Source organism: Scomber scombrus, chromosome 14 (genome assembly GCF_963691925.1).
Source record: "Scomber scombrus chromosome 14, fScoSco1.1, whole genome shotgun sequence".
Taxonomy (NCBI): domain Eukaryota; kingdom Metazoa; phylum Chordata; class Actinopteri; order Scombriformes; family Scombridae; genus Scomber; species Scomber scombrus.
The window spans coordinates 17,230,761-17,258,362 of NC_084983.1; the positions used below are offsets into that span (position 1 = coordinate 17,230,761).

At 39.8% G+C, this 27,602-nt stretch overlaps 1 protein-coding gene across 1 annotated transcript in view; it reads left to right on the forward strand.

Annotated features, from left to right (window-relative positions):
- Positions 1–27,602, forward strand: part of zbtb16a (zinc finger and BTB domain containing 16a) — a 150,780-nt gene that overhangs the window by 60,905 nt on the left and 62,273 nt on the right. The window lies entirely within an intron of this gene.

Sequence of the window (27,602 nt, forward strand, 5' to 3'; positions counted from 1 at the left end):
GCCCATAGCATATCAGCTGTCTAAAAGTGTCATTAATGATAAGTGGCTTTACTCTCTCTTAGGCATATGTATGTTTTTGATCCGATATTTCCTGAAACCCTTCTAATATTTGACTGCATTTTACATAGAAAAACATGTTTTATATTCAACCCTGATGCATTTAGCAGTTTTGTTCATTCTGTGGTTAAAGGATAGGTTTACAGTTTTTTCAAGTCTCTCTTAAAACAACAGCCAGGTGCAGGTTTGAACACTGTAATGATTTCTCCTGTTCATGCTGGATGTTAACAGATCCCTTCATAATGCCTACAAAATCCACAGTCATCCTTCTGTGCACAAGTGTATGGAAATGTTTATCTAAAGCTAATATAAAGGCTTCTATCCAAAATAGTTAAATCAGGTAGGTTTCTTTCACAGATGAAGTTCTTTTAGTGCCAATTTTTTTTGTTTTGTTCCTATCCTTCCACCACAGCTCAAAAGAGACACACTGTTCAGGGGAAACACAAAGCATTTAAGACTACAAATAGTGTAACTTTTGAAGGCAGATTCATTTTTATTTGACTAACTTTTATCCCCCTATCATTTGCATTGTAAGCACATTCAGATGGAATCCGTCACCACTATAAAGAGAAAGGAATGATTACAGCCAGAAAAACCTGTTTCAGTGTTGAAGACTTTGGACAAAAACTGTGGGAAGTATCTTTTAAAACAAGTTTCTACTCTGTAAAGCAAAAACAATATTACATGCAATACCTAGCCCTATGCTTTGGTAATTTATACTTGCAAAATATCATCTTCATCATGAGTATTTTTCATAGCATTCAACAAATCCAAACAACATATCTGCTGTCAAAAACCTCTCAATAGACTGTACTGTGCACAGTGAAAGTCCACATACAAGCACATATCATCTCATACTCTCTACATTATTGATGGAAGCCTGTTTTAACATGATAATCTGCTGTCACTTCAGGTCATATGTACGCTGGGCGCTGTGTGTTGATGTGTCACACAGCCTTCAGCAGTTTGGTATGCTTGTGTTTGGTTTGAGCATTAGTCAGCCAGTACAGTATATTTCCAGAGTGAGGTTTAGAAGTTTAGAGCAGTGTTTTTTGAACGGGCTGAAATGGGATTGGTCTTTTATAAACACCTCATTTAGTACTATAACTTTATGTTGTCTATTAGTAGATCTTTTTGGGGTTGTATGATTTAAGAAAACAACTTGATTTAGAGTAACTAGAACATGTCTGACTGCCGGTTAATGACAAAAAAGAGCAATGGCATGACTACACAGTCAAATCACAAGCCAAATAAAGAAATAGACGTTTTATTAAAACATTCATAGATGACCAAATAACCTAAAAAGATGAATACATTCTACGGTAAGAGTCTGTGCAACTGACTGACTCTAATTGTTTACATTTAGTTATGTAGTATATTTGACCTGAACAACACACATTAACTAAAATTATAATAAATGATAGCCAAAAGGCAAATTTCCCCTCTGTCGTTCCTGACTCCCTGAAATTAAAAGCTTTTGTTTCAGTCTTGATCTCAATCTGAGTGTGGGAGTGAAATGCCTACGTAAATGTCCGGAGCGTTTAGATGAAGAGAAATGCAAAGAATTTTGGATATGAACGCAGCGAGGCGGTAGGGCTGCTTTCCCATTGCTCTTTGTCTCTGTTTCTATCTCCGCTGCATTTGCTCGGCTGTTTGGCTGACGGCTGGTCGGCTGTTTTGGCGTTGTGCCGGCTCTTCCCTCACACTGATGACGACATATTTGTGCCGGCAGGTCTGGATGTTCTGCCAGCATTCCAGCATTTATGATCGCTCGCAGATGTGAGTCCAGGAACACACTGTACTGTACCCAAACCGAGAAATTAATGAAACTTGACTGCCTTCCAGGCCACAAATTCTTAAATGTGTGTGTGTGTGTGTGTGTGTGTGTGTGTGTGTGTGTGTGTGTGTGTGTGTGTGTGTGTGTGTGTGTGTGTGTGTGTGTGTGTGTGTGTGTGTGTGTGTGTGTGTGTGTGTGTGTGTGTGTGTGTGCGCGTCTGTCTCTGTGTGTATGCATGACTGAGAAGAGAGACAGGAGACTCTGGGGAGGGAGGGGTGGCGGGGGGAAAGTGCTATTAAAAGCAAGTAGTAGGAAAAGAAGTAGTTCAGAAAAAAATAAAAGTATGGCCCAAAGTGTTAAGCGGTTTGCATGTACTTTTTTTTTTTTTAAATTTTTACCACAGCTGATGTTCTGTCCTGGCTGTGCGCATACACACACACGTACACACACACATATATCCCTGCTGCTTCCTGGTGTACATTAACACAGGATGACAGATGGAGTGGATAAACAGCAGTAGCTCATGCTTTAGTAGCATAATGTAACTGCTTCTCTGCAACTTAAAATTCCTCCTTCCCACTCCACTCCTTGTAATACTTCCCCTGACCTGCTGATTTACAGCTCCAAACACCGCCGGGATTATGCAGCTGGACAAGCCTCGACTGGGTTATGTTACACGAGAGGGAGGGCACGTCAGGGACAGACAAGTGAGAGGTGACACAGCACAGGGGTCGACTTATAATACTGTAGCATCAGTCGTTGCTGTCAGACTGATATTTTTATTTCTAGCAGAGACAGGCGGAGGAAGTAGGGGTAGGTAAGGGGAGGGTGAGTCGGGGTGGTGGTGGTTAGTGGAGAGTGGAGGGGGGGGGGACTTGTTAGACCTCTGTCCTGAGCAAATGTGACTTTATTGGAAACGTGTTACACTGAGCAGCTGCGCTCCTTAGCCAGTACTCAGTGTACCTGCGCCGTGGGCTTCTTGGAAAAGCAGTGTTTTTTAAAAGAAATAAAACATAAAAATAGCCCGGCCAAGCAGTACGTGAGGTATGATCGTCTAGGTGATAGAGTCTCCGGCTGACCAAGTTGACAGCTCTGTGTCTGGAGGCACACTCTAGACTAGACGGCCTGTTGCCTTCAACCTAATTTTGCTCAGCTTGTTTCTACCTAACACCTGTAGCTGCCTTCCTGGAAGAGGCAGTATGGGTATTAACAGTAGCCTGCACTGCAGAGAAATGTTTCACTAACTAGCAAACGATGTGTCATCATCTAAAAAAATGTTGTATGTCATTGCAGAGTAGTACAAATCGTACTTTGACATTTAATTTACATTGAAAGGTGCCAAAGTATGCGTAGCATGTTTTGGCTACATGTGGGACTGAGGTTAGAGATGTTGGGTAATCCATCTGCTGACGCATTTATCTTGGATGAATGTGGATAGTCCAGAAATGCATAATTTTTTCGGACAGACCAAAATCATCTGCAAAAGATTGCATTGAGGTTTGCAAGCTAGCAGCAGCAGCAGCAAGCCTGGAGATTGATTAAATATGAAATTTGCTTTTCCTCCACTCTTTTTATTTTTAGCTCATCTATAGATAATATTAGCAAGAGCCTGAGAATTTTTTTCCTTTCCCTTACAAAAAAATCAAAATCTGTTTTTTGTTTTGTTTTTATTGCATCCACCGCGCCTTCTTCCTGTTTTGCACCCTGCTCCTGTTTGTTTATGATCTCAAAATAAATGAGAGATTGATTAATTGATGAGAACGAATGTGACTGAACTGTAGCTCGAAACATGTTCAAAATAGAAGGTTTGTAAATCAGTTTGGGTACATTGAATTATTGACAGAGCTGTTAGCCGTAACATATTGGGCTCTTTGCTTTAACAGCACATTAACTTATCATACTTATCTGTCTAGCATGTTGAAATACAATATCAAAGCATTTTAAAAGGGAATACATTAACGCAATAACATAACATTAGAAGTAGCTTAAATTAAAGGTAATATCTTCAAATACATTATATACAGTAAGTACAAGTATGTGACAAGATTCATCGTCTTTGAAGCATAAATACTACTAATTATATCCCAAGTAATCACCTTTTTCTCTCAAACAAGCAGCTCCGACAAAGCCATTATTATCATCTTCTTTTTTTCCCCCCGTGGTATCGGTGACTCCCAAAGTCTGTCAATCAAGAAGTTGGAACGGGGAAGCTCAAAGTTGACTTTTCAGCCCTCTCTATTTTCAGACAAGAAGAAAAAAAAGGAGGACTTGATCTTATTCCTTTTATTACAGGGATATTGCAGCTTTAATTCCTTTTGGTTGCTAAGTAGCGAGTGCCCCTCTGCTCCCTTAATGGGGCTGATTTGGTATTCCACTCCGATGCCAAGTCTTATTTTTGTATGCGAGACAAAGTGTTTTGATGGAGGGTGATTGCTGAAACGTCTGTGTGTCTACCAAAGGCTGTTTTTTTTTGTTTTTTTCTTTTTGGTGGAGAGTGAGAGTTTTATGGCCTCTCACAGTACAGTACACTGTGTGCCTTCTGCTCAAAACAAGAACACAGTCGATTGAATTTTGGATTCGCTTCATCATCCCTCCCTCCTCCCAGCAGCTTTGTTGTCAGTGAGCAGCATGTGTGTGTGTATGTGTCTGAGAGAGATAGAGAGAGAGAGCGAGATAGAGAGAGAGAGAGAGAGAGAGAGAGAGATGCGAGTGCTCGCTGTGTGTGCTTGATGCACGTGTGTGTGTGTGTGTATATGTGTGGTAAAAGTCAATTATTGCAAAAGGCTGCCAATTAATTTGCTCTCCTGGAAATTCGAATGATACTGTAGAACGCACGCTATTGTAAACACATGTGTACACACGAGTCAAGGACACACACACTCATTCGTGCACAAACATGCAGTAAACAAATACACACTCACACACACATGCACCCACACTCTGCTCACCATTAAGTCGAAAAAAAAGGAGGGAGAAGATGCACAGACTGCAGACGTTTGTTTGCTCCAGAGTGTGATGTTAAATTAGGTTGTGCGTGTGTGTGTGTGTGTGTGTGTGTGTGTGTGTGTGTGTGTGTGTGTGTGTGTGTGTGTGTGTGTGTGTGTGTGTGTGTGTGTGTGTGTGTGTGTGTGTGTGTGTGTGTGTGTGTGTGTGTGTGTGTGTGTGTGTGTGTGTGTGTTCGGAAGGGTTTTACTGGATGAATAGTGAACATTGCTTAAGGGGGCTAAAGCAGGATCAGGTGGAATCGTTGGTCTGGCCTCCAGGTGTTCTGGGAGTGTCTTTTTTTAGGCGAAGGGTCCTCCAGACTGTCTCAGGCCATCGCGATGGCAGAAGGGCAGAGCTGATTGTGTTTCCTCCTCCATCGCACTTTTATGTGGACACAGTGAATCTTGTTTTTTAAAGCAAGTTGTCATCATCATCATCATCATCAACACTGTTTATTTTAGTAGTAGCGGTAGTAACATTCAGACACATTCTGCAATGAATTGAATATAGTGTGTTAGATGTGAAAAAAATGGATTTGCATGTAGTGTCTGGTGGGGGAACAATTTTTAAGGAAGGATGACAATGTGAAACTTATATTTACTAAAGAAAACAGGAAAACGAGAAGAAAAAGTGTGCGTGAGTTTGTATGTGTGGTATTGGCGAGGTCCAGTTCTGCAATTTTGTATAGCAATTAGTGGTATTTGCCACATTTAGATTAGGTGCTGCTATGTGTATCTGGACTGCACATGTTGACATAAGCAGTGTTTTGGTCTTTTTATTCTTGTTTCAATATGTTTCTCTTTGATATATAATGATCCTTTACAAAGATATACACACGGATCATTGAAATTCCTTAGCCTCGGGGGACTTCCAGTTCAACACGCAATGAGCAAAACGCATGTGAGGGAGGCTCCTACAAACACATTTTACATTTTTTTAAGCCTTTAAGTGATTTTTTGGTCATTTTAAATTTTAGTTTTGACTTTTATATTATAATACAACACTAAATCACCAGCAATGACCCACAAAATGACAAGGAAAAGATAGAGAACAAGACAAAAATGAAGCAGCCATGTTAATCTTTGTGCTTGGAAACTGTTTGGAAAAAGGAAGGGGCTTTCAAAAACTACTTGGCAAGTTACAGGATGAACTATCTGTCCATCAATGTCACCATCTTACCTTACCAGGCAGCTGGTTCGAACACAAGCACAATAAGTTAAAGCCTGACGATGAAAAGTATCTCCCTCAAAAGGAGCTGATCCTGTAAACTTAAACAATTATAATTATGGGGGAAAACATACAGCTGATAAAATTGGTATTATTTGACTTTTTAAAACCCCAACAGAAAGAGACAATACACTTCTACTCTCTGTTGTCAATCGGCTGCCAATAGCTAAATACAATTTCTTATTTTTTTCCTCCTTTATTTTTTTAACGCAGAGGCCGATAGAAATAAGAGATGTTCTATAATCTAGCTTACCTATGCTATTGTTCTGCTGACAGGGAGCGGGTTAGATCTAAAGGCTTAATACTGTTCTATAAATAGAGACACTCTCATGCAAGAAAGGATAGGGAAGAAGTTTTAAATGCACTAGAAACTGAGCACATGTTTTTTTTTGTTTTTTTTTCTTGTTGTTGTTCATCTTAAGCCTTGGAGGTAGTGGAGAATGCAAGGGGTTAGCCTTAGGATGCATCTTTGCTCTTTTATCTGTTAAATGATTGACTCGATCTCAGAAATACACTGCAAATGCATTCTGCCATATCACACATAGGCCTGAGGCTTTTATTTTAGTTACTTGTTTGGTAAATGGCACAAAATAACAAAGGGGTAATAGAATCAATCAAAATTATATCATGGAATATTGAAAAAAATGATATGAATAGTCTAGTTAAATGATCAAAAGATTTTTACTCACCTTTGAACGTCTCAATGCTGAGATTGTGTTTTTGCAGGACGAACATTTCAGAGTGGCAGATGAGACATAATTACAAAAAAGTTGGATTAATCAAAACTGCCAGTCTAACTTAGACATGTAGCAATATTGATCAGTAAAAATATTCAGTTAATCCTCTTTGAAAGTACTTCTGACCCCAATGATTGTTATATTATCATTATGGTTTCTTTATTGCATATGCAAGTCTGTGTAATCAATATAATGTCCAATTTATTAACAACCTCTCATCTTCCCTCCCTGTTCAAATACACACTGATTGATCTTAGGAGGTGATTAAATCTAAAGATTGGATCATTCGAGCTAGAGAGTCGTCCCCCTAACAAGAATGGCAAAAGCCTGTTCCACATTATAGAGGAGAGGGGATATGTGAACCCATGGACAGACAAAAAAAACCCATATATATACTTTTCTTTCTTTAAATCCTGCATTTTCCAGAATACATTACTTCTTTTAAAACTCGCCCTTTTTTTAGTGAAGTCAAATCTGGGGAATAGACACTTAAAATTAACTTGACAGATCGTCCTCCTTGGAAATATACCTCATCATTGCTATGCGATGAGAAATTAAACAACTAACTATCAAAATCTATAGAATAATTCCTAGATGCAAACACAGATGAATCTATCTCCCCTTCATTAGTGTGGGAAACTTTGAAAGCATTCCTAAGGGGAACAAATAATGTCCTCATTCCTCTACTTTATACAAATAAACAAAAGCAAAAAGAAGAATTAAGAGAATCAATATTAAATTTGTTATCCACATATAAAGGCGGAGCACTCATTACTCCATTCCCAGAGAGCAGATTTCTGGCTCATCAATTAAAATGACAATTTGTATCTTAGCTTATACCTCAGATGAATGATCCTGGTAATAACTTGGCATCTGACCCCTTAAGACAGTGTTCCTCAAATACAAATCTTAAAGGTCCACAACATTTTTTTTCAATGAGTCAAAGGTCTGTTTATTAGTCGGTTAAGCCACAACAAATCAATGTATCCACCACCAACCAACTTAACAATACAGTGGTGTATAGTAGAAAAATAGAATATATGACTCAACTATAAAATGTATTTTTTTTAACAACAAAACAAAATGTCCTTGTCATAAAAACAAAAAAATCAAATAAATACTCAAAAACAAAACTTATTTTTCGTTTTAACATACATTTAAATAAATACTTAAATAAAACAAAACAAAACAAAATACATTCACAACCCCTGCAAATAATCCAAAACAAATATCAACACTTTTCTTTTAAAATACAGGCACAAAGGACACAAGAAAGGAGGAAAGAACTGTAGTGCTGCAGTAAAAATGTGGGTTGCGCTGCAACTGCGCATGCGCAACAAGTCACAGCCTATCAGCGCATTGTTGGCATGGAGACCAAAATACACACGGTGAAGGACTGGAGTCACACATCCATACCAGCAATAAAACGGATAATTCTGACTTGCGCGAACACTCGCATTTAATAATAATAGTATTTTATGCAAGATTTTTCTTTCTTAAAGATTAGACCAGGGTCCGCAGATAGTTGTCCCGCGGTCCGGATGCGGACCGGAGTCCGCCGTTTGAGGATCCCTGCCTTAAGATATACATTTTTTTGTTTTTACATTTTCTTTATACACTTCTGAAGCACCACTGGACAATTCCTAAATGCTGCATTACATAATTTAAATATTCGAACAGTCAGTGAGGATCTTGCCTTTGCACTAAGTCTATAGGTTCATTGCTCTTTAACCAGTGGTGCCTCCTATCTCCACTGCTCTCTTCTATAGCCATCAACTACTTTCCATAACACTTACAGACTTCACCATTACTGCAATGTGGCTTTATATGCAGATGATTAGTTAGTGTACTTAACTGACCCTGAATCTTGCACAACACCAATTATCTCACTCATTGTGGATTTTGGTTTATTTACTGGGTTCAATTTAAAACTTCTGATAGCAATGAATGCTTCCAGAACAATGAGAAAGCCCTACAAATTTGACACCTATCCTATTCAGGTTTTATGTGTCTTAGTATTCAAATTACTCAGTTCTTCTCTTCTATTTGCCTTTTCAGATGTAAAACGTGCCTCTATTGAAATCCATCTTTGGAGTACCAAATAATTTGTTCTTATCCTTGAAAACTAAACAAAGTGATATTATTACATTCAAAAGTCTTTTGGCTCACCAAAGGATTCAATTAGCCTTTACCACTGTCACATTCCGGGTAGTTAAAAGCTATAATGTCAAATTTAACCTAATAAAAAATATATGCTTTAAGAGGAATCAGAAGAACATTTTTACTCAAAATGGCAGACTTTCCCACTTTGCAAATCTGAACCTAATCTAAACCTGTATTACCTTCGGAGTAGAGACCAGATGGTGATGAGTGATTTGTCTTAATTATATCCAAAACTATGCTAAAATTTGTTATTATCCGTTTTTGCAGTTTTGGCTGGCTTGCTTACTTTGTATTGTGTATTTTTTAATACATTTTCATTGTTTAATCCTCTTTCCTATGAGACCTAATCAATGCAAACCTGTAAACCTGCTATGAGTAGATGAGATTAAGACACAGTATTTTAATATTTTCCCTTTTTTTTCTTTCTTTCTTTGTTTTTTTTCTGTGTACTGCTCTTGCCTGTGAGACTTAATCGATGTCAAGCTGTAAAGCCGACTATGAACAGATGAGACATACCTGCTATTTTTTCTTTTTATTCTCTAATAAGACGAGAGGCATAGGGGGGTTTCTTTTTCCATTTGCTGTCGTTGTCTGTTTTGTTTTGCTCATGAAAATATTTGTAAAGTAGATATTTGTAACTTTAGGATACTGTGTTTATACATCTCCAGTCGTAAAAATACTTTTGAGAATTCCCATAACCTTATCTCACTTCATGTGGTGTCAAAGGACATTAACAGGTGTGTGTGTGTGTGTGTGTGTGTGTGTGTGTGTGTGTGTGTGTGTGTGTGTGTGTGTGTGTGTGTGTGTGTGTGTGTGTGTGTGTGTGTGTGTGTGTGTGTGTGTGTGTGTGTGTGTGTGTGTGTGTGTGTGTGTGTGTGTTGGTGGTCTTAAAGGGTTTCTGAATATATTACAAACAAAAAAGAAAGGGAAAAAAAGAAAGAAAACAGTGGTAGTGATGAGAGGAGGGTAGTACAGGGGGGAGATAAGGTTGTGAGAGCAGGAGGCTGAATTTAAATCGTAATTGGCCGACTTCCACAAGCTTGTGGGCATTTTAATGAGTCATAATAACTTCATTTAAAACCAGCTGAGCAGAAAATAGATTGGAGAGGAGCCTGTGGCTAGTATGGATTTGTGTTGCTGTGTGAACGTGTGCACGGGCGTGTGCGTATTGAGTTTGACTGTAAAACCTACAGACTTGCACACGCACACACACACACTGACACACACACACACACACACACACACACACACACACATACACACACACACACACATTGCAAAAAGTAACTGGTGTGACATTTAATCCAGGACAGCTTGCAGAATAACACTGAACTGCTTTTCACACAGTGTTGATGTATCGGTACAACATAATGAGACAATCAAAACATTTCTAATGTGGTGACCATGACAGCATTTGTCAGACACACTAATACGACAGTCCCAACTAACTCTACAGTGCTCAGTATCCAAATAATATCATCAAATAGATCTGTGAAGGAACAAAAATGTGAAAGAAAGTGAAAGTTAGGATTCGGGACACATTGCACAGGTGTGATTGATATAAGTGAAGCGTCTCACCTGCTTGCTCTGTTCCCATCCTGTAACTAACTACTTCTAACCCAGATAATCGATATGTCTAAAAATGTGTGGGATAATGTTACTTGAATAATTTGTAAGAATTATTATACCCTTAAAGTAGTGGACAGGCTCTGTTTTGTGTAAATATGATTCTACATGTTGTTCATATTCTGACTCATCACAGTATTTCCTCACATAATTAGTCTCTGTTACAAACTTCTGAACCACAAGTCATTCATAAAGATTTAATCAGTCTCAGATAAACATGATTTATCCTTCATGAAGCTTTCAGAGAGCAGAGAGAGTTTATTCTTTAGTTTATATGATTTTAAAAAACAATATAAAATACATTATATGATGGTCCAATTCTACATAGAACATGAGAACTATTTCAACAAATTATATTAAATGTGAAAAATGAGCATTCTTGACATTTTGGATGAATACAGGTCAAATATATTTCCTTTTTTTGTATATTCTGGATCACGATGGTTCAAATTTAACAGTATGTAAGGGTTAAGAGCCCACTAATAATAACTATAAAACATACACAATGTCGTGAAGAATTACTATCCCACTTATTTTAAATTTCAACTATCGTCATTTACAATTTCAGGTGAAACTTGAACACAACGTATATGAAAACTTTCATTCAGTGTTTTGGACAATGCTGCATGTAGCTAACTCTAAAAGCCACAGACCTTTTTGCCATGTGTGCTAATATCCAAGCATTAAATGTGCTGTCTGTCCAAAGTGTGCAGTGTGTCTTTGTAAACTGTCCGGTCCACTGTGAAGCTCTGTCGGTGTCATTCTGCTAAACGCTACTGTCGTATCGAATGAGCTTCCTCTTGACGATCGTCTCTCTCTGTGTATCGTTACCATCATCTACTCAAGAGCAGTCGCACCTGGAAGTGAAAGGAGAGTTATCCCGTGAGACAGGCAGCGTGTGAACGAGTCCTTTCAGGGAAAACCAAAAAAAACCCCACAAAAACACTATCCCTGTTTATAAAAAAATGCCTCAGATTTCTCCAGCGTTACGCCCAACAGTAAAACATTGTTCTGGTAATGATATATAACACTGTGTCATACATTCACGCTGGCGATTAGATTTTCACTACCACTTGTCGCAGTTTCTGTAATGAGCCCCTGGTATGCACTGACATCGGCAGAAATTGAAGTTAGCCTATCAAATTTGACAGCTCTCTCATTGTGTCATGACAGTGTGTGTAATTAAGCAAGTTTGACATGAGTGTAGACAGTCACACACTTCTCTTGTCCACCAGATTATTGGCCTGCTTATGCCTACGGCTTTAAATCAAGACTGCATTAGTCACTGGTATCCCAATGCTTAACAAATCAGCCAGACATAAGCATTTTTATTTTTCTGTAACTGCACCACGTGACGGTAAGGAGAATGACATAAACATATGTTATTGTCTTTGCTCAGTCCAGATAGTATATCTCTCAAATCTTGCTTTTCCTCATTTCTCCGTCTTGTATATTATTTAATAAAGCAAGGCTTATGTTTATTTTTTGACAGTTTGTTCCAGATCTTCTTTAGCATACTAAAAATGAATTTTTTAAATTTGTATGAAATGTCATTAAGGAACCTAGATTTTATTACAGTCCCAAATGTAAAAAATGAAGCGGGGGGGGATTGTTTGTGACACAAATAGTAATAAAAGTAAATATTCTCTGAGGCACGACCTTTTATTACATTATGTAAGTTGGCCAATAGCTCTGGGAAACTTTTTAGATCAATTTCGCAGCGCAGATTAGAAAGCTATGAATCCCATTTATGGAAGAGCTCCCTCATGAAATGCTCTTTGAAACTTTTATATTTTCGGATGAAGAGAGAATGAACCCGGCTAAGCAAAGATCTGCCGACGGCACTTTCATGTGGGGGGAAGAAAGAAAGCAAGAGAAAGTGAAAGGAGACAGAGCGAGCGAGGCAGAGGGAGAAGATAAAAGCACTCCTAAAGCCATCTGGAAGTAGCCAGGACACACAAGGATTGCTTTTATGCTACTAATTCCACTGGGAGGTGCGACATAAAAGCAAAGCATGGATATTGTGTTATAACTGTTGAAAACAAGCAAGTGGCCACGGAATACTAATATGGTCGGTCAGAGGGAAAAGCACTTCAATCCGGGAGTAAACAGGCTTTTTGGATGAGCCCTCAGAGGATTTTTTGGAGGCATAAGAGGGGTATTGGGGGTGTATTGATTTGCAACTATTAGTTGACTATCTTGCAGACAGTTTCTGAAACACAAGCAGATTCTTAGGCTGTACCCATCTGTACTACGCGGACTATCAAAGCGTTTCATGTGATAATTAGCTGCTTATTGAAAATCCTGATTGTTGTCCTTTCTTTGGTAGTTTTTTAGCTTTTTTTAAGGATTTCATCATAAAAAAAATTAACAAGACAACATTTGATAGTGATTTCTGAGTCGTCTGAGTTCATAATTTGTTTGGCTGTACTGTTAACAGATACACCAGTTGCTTTTCGTACAGCATGCAGATTTGTTTTGTGGCGTTTTCTGCCCCCAGTGTTCAGCACATGTCATTTTAAACAAAACTCTGGGATCTGTATTATAACAACACACTGCAACTTGCTTGTTATTATCACACTAACAGAGCTGTAAATTATTGCCAAAGGCTATAAATTATTACCAAAGGCTACAGTGTTAATAAGTATGGGTAAGCATGCCACTATCAACACCACAAAACAGTAATATTATAGCACTGACAGCATTGTTAGCTCGCTGCCTCAGGCGATCTCTGCACACTATGATAGTATCGTGCTTCTTTTAACTAATTTTTAACGTCCGTATGCATTGACCTGAAACCAGTTTACTTGACTACCAGCTTTTTAAAAGGAAATGCATGTGAACGTACCCGCTGAAAGTTCTTATAAGAGATGACCACAGAATATATGCAAAGACATCTCTGTGGGGTTAAACTGAAAGCCACAAAGAGCACAAAGACATAATGAGTGCACCCAGTGTGACATGACAGCGACACACACACACACACACACACACACACACACACACACACACCAATACAGATGTTTCTGTCAAACTATCACCCACTTTTAGACACACAAACCTTTGAAAATGTTGCATAAACTTCTGTGTAAACTAGGGATGTTTGCATCAGCATTGGTTAAGTGAATAAATCAGCTCCTTGAACATCAAAAAAAGCACATCCAAGTGAAAAATCCGGCCTGGTATGTTCTGTCACATTTTGCTGCTAGTGGCACAGTTTAACGCAGATCATTAAAGTTTTTTGGTTAGAAGCTTTAGAAGATGATAAACTGAAACTGAATAAACTTGCTTTTAAGTAACTGCATATTTAATAGAAAAGAGTTTTTGTTATTTTTTTCAAAGTTATACAGACACAGATTTGTTTCCATTTAACTATCCAACAAGTTTGAAACTGATATTTGAAATGTCACAAAACAACTTTTAGACAACAATTTAGTTTGTTTCCTCTTTTGTAACATAATTGCCATTTATTTTAATTTCATAGTTTTATTGAGTTAAAAATAAAGGATGAGAACGAACGCATGACATTCTACTGTGTCAATTAATGATCATGCAACCTGAGTAGACGTTTATATGTGTAATGCAAAAATTACCATACTGTGCAATAACCAGCATTAAAAACATTGATCTCACTGGTAAGATTTAGGGATTTTTCAATGGTGCAGTTACAGCAAATGTCTGGTTTTATGCGTGCGGCCATAATTTACAGTACTGCATACTTTACTCAGATTATGACTAACTATAGCTTTTAACTAGCGTGCATATAATGAATAAATAAAATGAAATAAATGTACATCCAAGAAAAATTTCCCAGATAACTCAACTAGGTAACAGCTGGAACAGAGGGAGAGAAAAAAAAACTCTACTCAGAGAGCAACTAGAGAGGACAGGCGAACCCTTTGAACCGTACAGTCACCATTTGGCCTATTTCTGCCTCAGCTGATTGTATCCCCCCCACCACCACCACCACCGCCGCCACCTCCACCCACACATATACACACACACACACTTCCCTACTTTTGGCCGCTTGCCAAGAGCTGTCATTGCCTCTACAGTATCAGTTCTGCTGTATCTATATCCAGAGCTGCGTGAAGGCCCGTGCACAAAGTGACGGGCCTGCTGGGGGAGGTGGGCCGAAAAACCCTCAAACCAAAATAGCTTTAACAGCAGGATCCACTTCACTTTGGTCAACAGAGGAAAATAATTAACTAAAATTCCTAAATCTGGTATTCAGGGTAAAAATGACCAAACTTTTAAGAGAAATCTTGAGTCTCATTTAATTGACTTTCGCTCATTACAGTAAAAAGAACATGTGAAAATCAGTTTCCACTTGTCTGTTCCTTATTTTGGGACTATACGTGTCTACGTACAATGCACTATGCATGCCGTAAGCAATGTCTTTTAACTTTATTGTAGCACAAAATGAAAGCAGCTGATCAAGGCAGCCTGAGAGCTGAGCTCAGGCTCATAAATGATAACTAATTGGATCTCAATGTCATCTGTGCTGTGGGTCTGGACAGAATCTGAACTTGGAGGATTTTCTTCATCTTTTTTTTTTTACTTTACCCACCAAATAATATCCTCGCTCTTGACACCCCATTTAGGGAAAAACAAATGACTTAATGGAAAAGAGCTAGTAACCTCTGTATGTTGTCATTTGGCAGATAACACAGGCTTGATGACTACAAGTTCTGTGGTATTTTGAGACAAGTTTATTCCCCTAAATAGCTCTTGTTGTGTGATTTCCCTAATTGATCCGATTTGCCCGTTTGAAGTCAGCACTTATTAAGTTTTATGTGGAAGATTTAACAGGGTGGAAGAGAGGATTTTGGAATCAAACAAAATAAACAAGTATGTAAATCAATGCACCTGAGAGCAGTAAAAAAAAACCTGCATGTTTCAAGTATTTCCTGTTGTTTAGCCATTTGGAAATCCTATCATCTGCAGCTTCAACTATGTCTCCTGTTGTTTCTGTTGGCTTAGCTTGGCCTCTTTCCTGAGTAGATTCACTCACAAAAAAACTGTTCTGGTTGTCTTTTTTTGGTCATTGTATGATAAACTAAAGTTCACACCTACAAGAAACCACAATATTTTTGAATCTTCTTTTCTGAATATTTTCTGAAATGTGATCACATCACACCTGTCAAAGTGCAGTATTTCCAGATGATTTAATTCATGCCAGTTCTCAGTATTACTCCATTGCTTTACACTCTTCTTCCCTCATTTTTTCTTTCTTTGTTACACTTTTACCACCCAAGTCATCACTGTATTCCCTGCTTTCCACTCAGGCCCTGTGACTCCAGCCTTAATAAACTCAGCATTGCCTTTGACAATGTGTGACTTGAAAGCAGGAAATAATGGGCCCTAAACACTAAATCTTTACAGGTTATTGACCTGGGGTAGGAGAGGGGAGTGTGTGTGTGTGTGTGTGTGTGTGTGTGTGTGTGTGTGTGTGTGTGTGTGTGTGTGTGTGTGTGTGTGTGTGTGTGTGTGTGTGTGTGTGTGTGTGTGTGTGTGTGTGTGTGTGTGTGTGTGTGTGTGTGTGTGTGTGTGAAGGGGGGGTCGTCCACCTACTCCTGCCATGATTTCTCTTCTCATGTGGCCATTTTGGTTCACTGGGGCAAAGGGAGACGACTGGACAGCACAGCGAAAGGTTATGTAATTCAGACATTTGTTTCTCCAGCAGCATCTGACAAGAGTTATTATGCTAACATGAAACTTGGTGAAAGCATTGTGTTTCCACCACACAGATTTTTTAATGAGCGGGAGCTCTGTGTCTCCTATTACACCGGTAAAAGTCCCAGTCCCAGGCTTGGCCTCTGCTTTGATTTCATTCTCCAGAACTCCTTGGCAGTAATTTTCTCCTGCTACTGTAGAAGAGGAACATAAAAGCACAGGGGCATGTGCTGTTAGATTTGGTGCACTCACCCTAAAACTTCACTCCGTCCACCACCAGCGCTCCCCAGGCAAGCAGACGACAACCCAAAATTAGTTTTCCTGCCCCGATCCAGCAGCCATCTCATCCCTTCCTCTGTTGAACTATAAATGCATTTACAGCACTGTAAAGAGGATGTCAATTGCTGCATTCCCAGCAGCTGGCTGGGCAACAGCCTGTGGTGGTCACAGGGGTAAGGGTTCAACTGCTGGTCAGAGTCTCAGGTCTGCCTGTTTGTACCTCTGCCGAGCACACAGAGAATAAAGCTGTGTATAAGCTTTTCTGGCCTGCTAGCCGTCTGTCAATCTGTCCAACTATTCGGTCCAGGTGCAAGATACCATATAACCACTGGCCAGATCGCTATAAAATGTGGTGTAGACGTTCATGATCCTCTGAGGATCAGAAAAAGACCCATTCTGACATTTTCCTGATGGTGATGAGTTGTTAAATGTGTCAGCTCAAGGTATCCTACATTATGTTTACATATTACTCTCCTGTCATGCTGTCACTGGTGGCAATTACAAGCAATAAGTTTTGCTGTCCATGTTGTAATGCTCAGAGTTATATATCAGGAAAATCTTGAACATGCAAAACCACAGCATAGTGGCTTAGATTGCATCTCAAATGTTCTACGTTTATGCAACAGGTTCATATTTTAAGGATTTGTCTAATATATGAAACTTTGCAAAGATTGACCACCAAAACTTATTCCTTTGATAACTGCGGGGTGACAGGAGTCTTAATACTCATGCACACATACTCTCTCACCCATCACTATGCTTTTGGTTTAATTTATCACAAGCTGCTTGGGCTGACAAACATGAATGCATACTGAATGCATCTCAAAGTGTCACCTTACTTTATTTCTGGCTCATGAGGCGTTCAAAGTTGCAACAAGTTGCACAATGCATTTCAGATCAATTTCAGATATCTGTCAGATAAATGCATTTAACCCAAAATTCAAGTTAAGCTAAAGTTCAGCTTCATCTCATCAGGGCCTCTATCAGCAGACTTAGATAGAGTCAAACTGCAGTAGGTCATTCGTGTCAGCGTATATTTCACCAGAAGCCCACCCACCCCTGTCCAACCAGGATCTATTAATACCAGGCCCTGAGGCTTGTGAGAAATAGTCCACTTTGGCATTTTAGAGCAGCCCAACTTACTTCCTGTCTCTTCACACCAGGAGAGCCCCGGGTGGTTCCTCTGTGCGTCCAGCTCTTGTTTCCTTCCTCACACTTCTTCTCACACACGCACACGCACACAGAAGTACACACATCCACCCAAGGCCCTGAAGATATCCCTGCGTCCCGGCAGCCACAGTGGCCTGCAGGAGCACACGGATACATGTCAAAGCCTCATTTTCTTCTCTCTTTTTGAAAACAGAGGGGGGTTGAAAGCAAAGCTGAAAACACATGGCACCTTTCACCTCTAGGGGCAGCCAGGGAGGAGGAGGAGAAGGAGGGGGGGGGCTGGGTTTGGAGAAGGTGGGGGTGCTCTGAAACATTTGGTCAGTGTCTGGCAATGGCAGGGTAATTGCTGTTACTGGACGGCAAGCATGAATGGTTGTGTGTGTGTGTGTGTTCTTACACCTGGAAAAATCAGCTACTTTTACAATCTGTATCTTTTAATTATGTCACAGTTATTCCCAATAGTTGAGATAACATTATATTACAGACTACATTAAACTTTTAATTTAAAACTTAACTTGTGTGACACTGTCGGCACACGTTTTGCAAGTTGTAAAGTTTTTTTTATGTTGTCTTAATAATCCCAGTTTCTCTACAGTCGTTTTTTCAATTCTGCTGAAGCCAAAATCTTAAATAATCCAGTGTTGGAAATGAAAAGTATAAAAAACACATTTGAAATTTTTCGACTTCTTAGTCTTGTAATGATAAGACGAAGGCGTTGTAAGAGATTTGTAAGAAGTTGTAAGACATTTTCACATTTCATTATCTCCCCAATGTATTGCATCACTTGGAAGAAATAGTTTGAAATGATGCATGTGTATTCATGTCCAGTGGTGTCGGCGCACACTTGAAACTAGGTTTCTGTGTGACGTCAAGACAGTCTGAAACGGGAGAGACGGGAGAGATAGAGGTGGAGAGCAGGAACCGACTACAGGAAAGGATGATGGAGGAGGAGAAGGAGGAGGAGGAGGAGGGAGGGATGGATGCATGGACTGAGATGCCCTCGATGTCCCAGGGGGCAAAAGCTCTGGAAATGGCTTCGTTGTTCAGAGAAAGTAAGGCAAAGAGAGAGAGAGAAATAAACAGTACAAGAGAACAGGGAACAGTGAGGGCAGGAAACTGTCTGTGACCTACTGGACAAACAAATTGGTTTGCAGGCAAAATGGATTAAGAGGTTGAGCTGGGCAAAAAAAAACACGGGTGACTGATGTTGCAATGTGAGCTCATCCATTTTGAAGGGGGGCTGAATTTAGAGGCTTCATGTGGAAGTGTCTTGTGTATTTTCCCCTCTCTCTGTGTGTGTGTGTGTGCGTGCGTGTTGTGTGTGTGTATGTGTGTGTATGTGTGTGCATGCAAACGCTCTGCAAGTCAATATTTGTCTGCTTTGCCACGTCCCTAGACATCCCATTCGGCGCAACAGACCGTAAAGCTGTCAAATGCGACCTGAATATTCTCTGTCTTCATCTGTTTCCTCCCTTTTTCTCTCCCTCCCTCTTCCTTGTGCTCTCTCACTTCCCTTTGATTTCTTTTTTCCTCTCCGTCGATAACAATAACATAGGGAGCAAACATGTTCCTGTGCTTTTGATGGCTTGTCTACTACCCCCCCTCCCCTCCTCACCCCCCGCTTCCCTTCACCTACCCCCCCCCCCCCCCCCCCCCAGAAAAAAAGCAAGATTATCTCCTCTTATCTCGCTGTGTTTGCTCACGACCCGAAGTCATTTCTACTTGTGTGTGTCTGACTGATAATTGTGAGAATCACTTTTATAGTTTCATAGTATATCAAATATGTTGAAAGGGCAGTTACTATGTGTTTACCTATGACACATAGAGACACTGTATAAAACCAGAGTTGAATTGTACTGTAATTGTCCTATTAGATAGCTACCGTTTCATCCATTTCTTTTACCATCTGTGTCAACATCTCTAAAACTTGAATCAAACAGAGTGAAATCAGTAGGCTAATGTCTACTGCTGCAGATTATCTGCTAATTTTGGGCCGCTAGCCAATGAATTCTGGCCGTCATTGCGGTGGCAGTTTATGAGTTTGTTAACTGATCTGACACCGGATATTTCTTACTGAATTAATTACTTTATTACTGTGCCAGTATGCTTACTATTCGGTGTTGCAATACGTTATGCAAATTGTATTTTCCATCTTACTTAATATTTATCAGTTTCATCATTTAAATTCCTACTGTACCTACTGTCAGATCACTAATTATTTTAATATTATTCAAATGGAGCTGTAAACTATCCAATTTTATATTCCTGAATTCCACGTATTTGATATTTTCTCCGTGACAGTTAGACAAATACATTTCTATGGTGACAGACAACTGAAAAAGCAAATTATGTTCACTGTTTTTTCAGCTTATATGACGACAGACATTGAAACAGCAATGTCTTTTTTGCACATTTACTGAAATAATACTGAAAGTTGAGACATATTTGTAGTTGGCTATCCATGTTGTTTTCATGAAATCATTAGAAACATATTTATGTAATATAATAGTTGTAGTTTTTCTTTGCCAAAATATTTCCAAAGAATTCTGTCCTGGTTTTGTTTGATGCCGATCTCAGCCACTCTCTGCATGTTGCCACCTGTCACATGCTTCGTGGCGCACATTAAGATTTTTGTCAGGTAAAAATGCACTTGCAAAAAACTATTCTGTGTCAGATTAGAAATATATGAAGTTGTTAAAATGACTTACATCCCGAAATTGGATATCCTCCCTACCCTCTCTCAATTGTTTGCGTTCCGCAATAACGTGTAATAATTTGGCTGTAGTTGTGGTGTCTCGTTGCATACTCATCATGTGTGTGTTTGTGTGTCTGAGTATGTTTTATTATTTTGAGAGGCGGTCTGGCGCGGGCCCAGTCTTTTCTGAGCCTTGATAAAAAAACGTGCTGGGAGCATAGCGGTACACACCTACTCGGCTGCAGGGTACAGGCAGTACCGTGGCCTGTCCTCTCCAATTGGCAGCCTCTGTGCTGCTGTACCACTGATAAGAGGCTGGTGTAAATAAAACTGTACAGCACGGCTCGTTATAACGCTGAAGGTAGAGCGGGGGGGCGGGGGTTGGAGGGGAGGGTGTAGGGGGGCATGTGGTGTCTGTACTCATTGTTCTGACAGCATACTGCGTCTGTGTGTGTTCCCGTGAATGTGTGTGCTTGTTTTTTGCTATTTGCATGTGAACCAGATTGAGTTTTACACGCAGACAAAAAAAATTCCCGCCACTTAAAGTCATTTTGACCATTGCGTCACTTTTATTTTATTTGTTAATAAAGATTGTTGGTTATGAATCTTATAGAGGCAATAGAAGTAATGTTCTAAGGTTATGGGCATGAATGGAAGTCCTCAGAAGTGTAGTAAAACCAACATGTGTGTGAATGTGTGTGTGTCTGTGTGTGTTTATGGATTTTTGCTGTTTTTTGGTACTGAGAGTACTGTCTTACGTAAGCCATTTATGTAGGCTCAGTGAACAGCCAGGCTATGTTTTTGATGGTGACTGCGCTTGTCTGCTTCCCTCCCTCTGTCACACACATACACACACACCCACACATGCACACATTCACGAATGCATGCACGCACATACACACACATGCACGTTCTCTCGCTCCCTAATCTGTCTGCCTGCCTCTCTCTCTCTCTCTCTCTCCCTCTCTCTCCTGCCCTGTTTACACTGTTAAAAACCACTGAGTGTGATATTGGTCGGCCATTGACAGACACAGTGTAATTAGCCTTTTTAATTTCCCATTTAGCCTCCCTGACTCCTGCAAACAGATCATTCAGCCACTTCCTGCAGAAATATGTGCATATGCAGTAAACCGTGTCCTGCTGTGCAAGAACCAAGGCTGCACAATAATTTAAGTGGTGGTGGTATTGTCAAGTTAACCTTCACATGTTAATTTTTGTGCAAAAATCACCAATTTTAGGCATCATCAACTGCTGTTGTTGCAAAATGAAGTAAGTTTTCAGGTCAATGTGGCATGTGCACTTCAGAGGAAATGTGTGAAGGGGCAAATTTTACTGTTGACATGTTTTTGTTTAACCCAGCACAAAAGCATATAATAATATACAATGGAATGTATTGTTTTAAGGTTACATGTAAAACCTCGTATGGGGTATTCATTCCTTTTATGCAAAATACAAATGTTGGCCCAGTCGAAATGCTCTCGAGCAAACTTTATTTCAACATAGACAAGCAACTGCAGCCAGAAATGCACCCTTTGATATGGAGAGTAGATAATCAAATTTCAGTCCACACAAGATACCAATCTTCTTAGCATTTGGCTAACTAGATTCATTCAAAAGTTTTTCACAAGGCACAACTTTGCTAGCTCAAACTGAATATTACTGATATATTCACCAGCAATTGGGCATGTAATTATCACCAAATGCAGAAATTTAAGAAGTAGTCCCCCAGCCTTTGTTCCAACCTAATGTTTCACTGGTGGAAGATTTTTAGACAGGAAAGTACAAGTTAATCCCACAAGCTGACTGCAGTGTAGTCAAAATGACGAGTGGCATCTTATTCATATAGTGTTGTTTTTTGCATGTGATGAATTGTCCGTAGTTGAATTTGCACAGCAAGCTTATTTTTTGGAACAGTAGACCTCTATCGCTGAACATTTCCTCAGCGTGGAAGCTCTGAGTGTTTTTTGTATAAGCGATGCTAAATAGGGTCATGCCTTCTCATGCAAGCGGTCATGAGACCATTGTCAACTGATTTTGATGACAATATTGCAGGAAATGGACGGTCTAGCATGACTTTGCTAATTTGCTGGAGAACTATTTGTTTGATTCTGTATTTGTTTTTGTAACTCTTCATCTCCATTTGATGTCAGTAATATGTTTAGCTGGCAAAATAAGGTAATTTAAAGCATGAGTTGCAATGGGAAGATTGATGGCTTCATCAGATTATGAAATGACCAGCGGTTGTTAAAGAAGAAACTTTTTTTTCTTCTTCATGCACGATGAATCCTGCACAGGATGAAATGTTTAGCTCTAGTATCAACATGGTGGCCTACTTTTTGTGTGTTGCTATGAGCAAAGACAGGCTCTCTAACTCTTATGTTTAATTCTGCGATTGTCTTTGATGAAAGATTCTGTTTAGACTGTGATCCCCAAGGGGGGACATCTGTTGCAAACTTGCATATATGCTCTACCTGTGAAGGAAAGTAGGTTGGAACAACAAGTGTCAAGCCAGAGTTTGGGCATACAGTCACAAAAAATATTTAGTCTTCCACAAGAGGTACAGAAAAACAAGACTATTACCCCAAACAAACAGGGCCTTTCTCTGTCTCTGGCATCTTCTTTTAAATGAGAAGAGCTTCTGAATGGAGGCATTATGAGATCACATCGCTGAGCTGGATGATGTGAGTGTGGTGATAGTGTGTGTTGTTGCACCCAGATACACTTATCACACCCGCAAACCCCAAAATGGGCATTGAGGTTAGGTTTTCCCTGGTTTTCGCCTCTGCACCATAACGTAGCACTGGTTCACATTTGCAACTCAGATGCCATGCACACATGGAATGAGTGTAATAGCAAATAGGACAATGTACCATTGCACACCACATTATTTAGGGAAATGGGAGAATGAGCACTTAGTATGTCAGGGGAAATTACAGGCAAGGGAATGCACTTCTCTGCAAGGCTGGCGCGGTGGGCTAATCCACAATCCTCATCACGTCGGCATGGTGAAATGTTGCCACTGTTGGGGGAAGCCCACAGCAGTTAACTTTAAGTGAAACACTCTTGAATAATGCCAAAGAGGTGGTTAGAGTACCTAGACTCAACTAGACCCGATAGTAATCACAGATTGTATTGACAGAACACTTTTTTGGAAAAAAAGAAGTTGGACAAATAGTGATAGATGATAGTTTATGATGATAAATGATAGGATTGTGATATCATTTTAGTTTGTGTATCGCATGATTGCAACAGATGTTTGAGTCATTTTTGTTTGACTGCGTTCTTGTTATTTTAAATTTGAAACAGTTCTTGACAAAATGTCTTTGAAAAGGCAACCACATGAATCATATTGTTTATTTCATCATATTAAAAATAATTCCATTAAGTTGTTTAACATATTTTTGTATGACATATTAAATTAGCACTGAACCCTTTTTTTCTGGCTTAACTTAACAAATTATTGACACACATCTGACAAAGACTTGACTTGGACATTTCAAATTTAGACCCTGAGCTAAGCACCAACTTGAATACTAATGTTTCCATACAGTCAGCAGGACCTGCTGTGACTAATTTACACCCTTAATAAAGGACTAAGCCCACTTAAAATAAGAGGAACAGTGCTGCACAAACTAAGCCAAACAAGATGTAAAAAGAAAAAAAAGAAAGAAAAAGAAAAACAATTTGCCTTTTCAGGAAACCAAAGAACCGGATATGAACTTTCTACAAGCTAGTATACACTTACAGCTGCAGTTGCAACTAGCATTAACAAACAATAGCTAATCTAACTTTATAAATCAGCAGCACAACACACTGAGAAGCTAATACATCTTGTAAGTTTACAATGTGGCAGTATATGAGGGAAAGCTTGCTTTATCAGGGGGATGCAGGGCCTGAATAAACAGTTCAAGTTTACAGTATATAAGGGACCGTTATATTACTCTTTGCTACCGAGCTTTGTAGGAAGTTTACTTGATTGGCATGGAGCCCTCTTTGGGTTGTTCTCTTTTACAGCCCCTTATGAAATAACTGAGCCACACTGCGCTGCAACAACAGTTGTGCAATATTTCATAGAGGGAAGCGAAAAGGGAAGCGGCTTTGGTGGCATGTGGCACCTGATCACCACCTCCCAACTTGCACACGCACTAACTCAATATGGGTTGTGCAACTTTTATTATGTCAGCTATACGGGCTGAATCTGTAACAATGTGACACGGGACTCCCTACTAACAGGGGAGATGGGACAACTCTTCCTTTGAAGATGTTTTTAATTTAGTTTTTGGTGTTCTTGGATTGTGTGATAGTTAATTCTATTTTCTGTACATGAGCATTTATATTTTCTTTCAGTCATTCATACATTCATGCAACAAGGGGGGGATGCCCCTTTTGTAATGTTAGTGCTTTGCAAATAAAACATCTCGTGAATCTAGTGAAGTTAATTTCATTTGGAGGAAATAATAATGTGCCTTTTAGTTTCTACACTGGGATCTTGAATGGACCTGTGGTTGGAGTGTAGTTTGTTTTGTTTTTTTTCTTTTGTTGTTTTATGTAAGTAGAGCTATTAGTTCAAGCACACGAGGCAAGAGTAACAGCTGATGTCAAGTGTATGTCTCCTCAGTCCTGGTTACCCCGTCTTTCCTAACTAACAAGTTCACCCTCTTGCCATCAAAGGGGCCTCGAGATTTATCACTTTAATTTGGCAGTGAAAATGGCCAATGGCGGCCGTTACCAAGCGGAGGGCCCCCTGTTAGCACTTAGCTGGCTAACTAGAGTGACGGGCATCTGGCTGGGTGGCTGCCTGGCCGTGTGTACCCTGGATTCCTGTGCTCCCACTTTTCCTCCCCCCCTTTGCCCCACAGTGACCTCACACAACTCCATTCTCCTTGAAGCAAGGCACCATGCAGGCATTTCCTGACAATTTATGTCCTTGTGCCACAAGCAGGGGCATGCCCTGCACTAAAATCCTATCCCTGGCCCATTTAGCACACGCCTCTTGGCCTCCCAGAAGACTGGTTATAGTGTTGCACCACTATCTGTGGGGCGGAGTCACTGCTGCCATCTCTGCTTTTAAAGAGCCATGCCAGTGTTAAACTGATTTACGACAAATCACCTTTTCTTTTACAGTACTGCAAACCATAAATGTGTGTGTGTGTGTTTTTCTTACCTTCCAGACAGCCGTTTGTGTTCATTCTTTTTTTCTTTTTTTTCCCAAACAGATTAGATTTGCTGAGCATGAATGCTTGTTTCCCACATCACACCACAACACAGTCACACATTTCCACACTTTCAAACAATTTGATCTGTTGGCCACAGAGGAGCCCATCTAGAGCTGCATGGGGTTAAGTGCCCGGCTCACTGGCGCCTCTATAGGGTGACGCTGCATTGAAGCTGACATTTTTGAAACATATTCGTGACTGATATTCATTTAGATGTACTATTCAAACAAGATTCAGTTCACTGGAAGTTTATTTTAATAGATTACAGAACCTGTGGCCACATGGAAAAATTATAGCATGTTGTAAGAAATGGGGACACCAAAAAACACCAAGCCGTTTAGATGTTTTCCTGAAATAAAGAAATATATTAACATATATTTACTTTAAACACTGACATCAATGAGTCAGGGTTGCATTTCTATGGTTGTAAAATTGTCCTATTGCTCCCCGCAAGGGTAATCAATGAGCTCAAATCAATAGGTTAGCAAAGCAACCATAACATGTAAAAATAATAATTACAGCTGATGCAACAATGATGAATCAGGGAGTTAAAAAAGCAACAGAGGGACTCTGTGATTAATGCAAATGAGAGACATCAGTGGGTGTGTTGGGGGATTCTGTGTACATCTCCACTACATGTCTTGTTCTCCAAAGGTTAAGTGGCTGCTTTTGCCAGCTAATTCGGCCATATGCTCATCTGTGCATTTGACACTGGCGCGCCATACGCTCACACTGCAAATTATGCCTCTTGAATATGCAGCCAATTAAAAAGGACACTGCTCACCAGCTTCAGTCTATTTAGTCTAAAGTTGTCAAATGGAAATAAATCGTGTGATCTCACAGATTAATCTAGGATGTGCTGGCTTTAAAGGTTGCATTACAGTGGCTTATGATCTAGTCACGCTCAGTTGTGCAGCGTACCGTCTTTTGCATAACTTGTTGCATAAGCACTCTACTGGCAGGCACACTCTGTCATGTACGGTCCGTGTCATTTCTGCTTTTGGTAGGGCTTATTACAGTACAGGCCGTTCCCTAATGTCACTGTGGTTGCAAAACCACACAAGCCATCTCTCCCTGACTTTTTTTTCTGTCATCTAAGAATTGGCTTCCTGTTTTCATTGTGTTCTCTTTCTCTCTCTGGAGGTGTCGTAACCCAGGAGGCCGTGCCAAGAACAAACCATGGTCTGGTCGGGAGAGATCGCTCTGTGCTTGCACTGGAAACAGACATACACACACACACTAGAACACATGCACGCCCATTTTGCACACACACAATATCCAGATGTTAAATGTGTGTGTGTGTGTGCTCTGTGTGTGTGTGTCTGTTTGATGTGTGATGTGTATGGCATGTACAGTACTTGTTGCCAAGCCATAAAAAGTCATTCGCCTGGGCTTGATCTGATGTGCCCTCCAATAGCACCCTGTGTATGTGCATGCCAGGCCCCTGTCGCTCCTTTTTTATTGCTGTACAAGGTTGTACAATTTCATAAAGTATAGAGGAATACGGCAATTGATACCATAGCTCAAGGGCTGCATACTTGATCTACTTGCATAAACAGAGGCAGAGTGTGGTGCAACAGAAGTGGAAGAGCACTCACCAATAACTTCATGGCTCTGAGTCAAGAACAGGCATGTGTCAGATGAGTGTACTTAGCCGATACCAAACATATTTACTCAGTTCTATAGTGCATATTAGCATGAAGAGTGCTCACTGAATATCCATTGATCTGAAAGTTGGAGAAATTAGACTTGCAGAATAATAGAGCTAAGAGAGTAATGTTCTTTTGGACTTGTGACTCCATTCTTACTGAGTGTAAGTAACATGATCTGTGACAAATAATGGGCTCTATGATTATTATTGTTAGATATTTTTCTGCAAATTAGCCTGAATCAAGCTGAGGAAGACATACCAGAATCTTTGGATTACACAGTATCAGACTGCAAACATAATCATTTCCTTGCTGTCAGTCTTTTTTTTTTTCCTAATATATTTT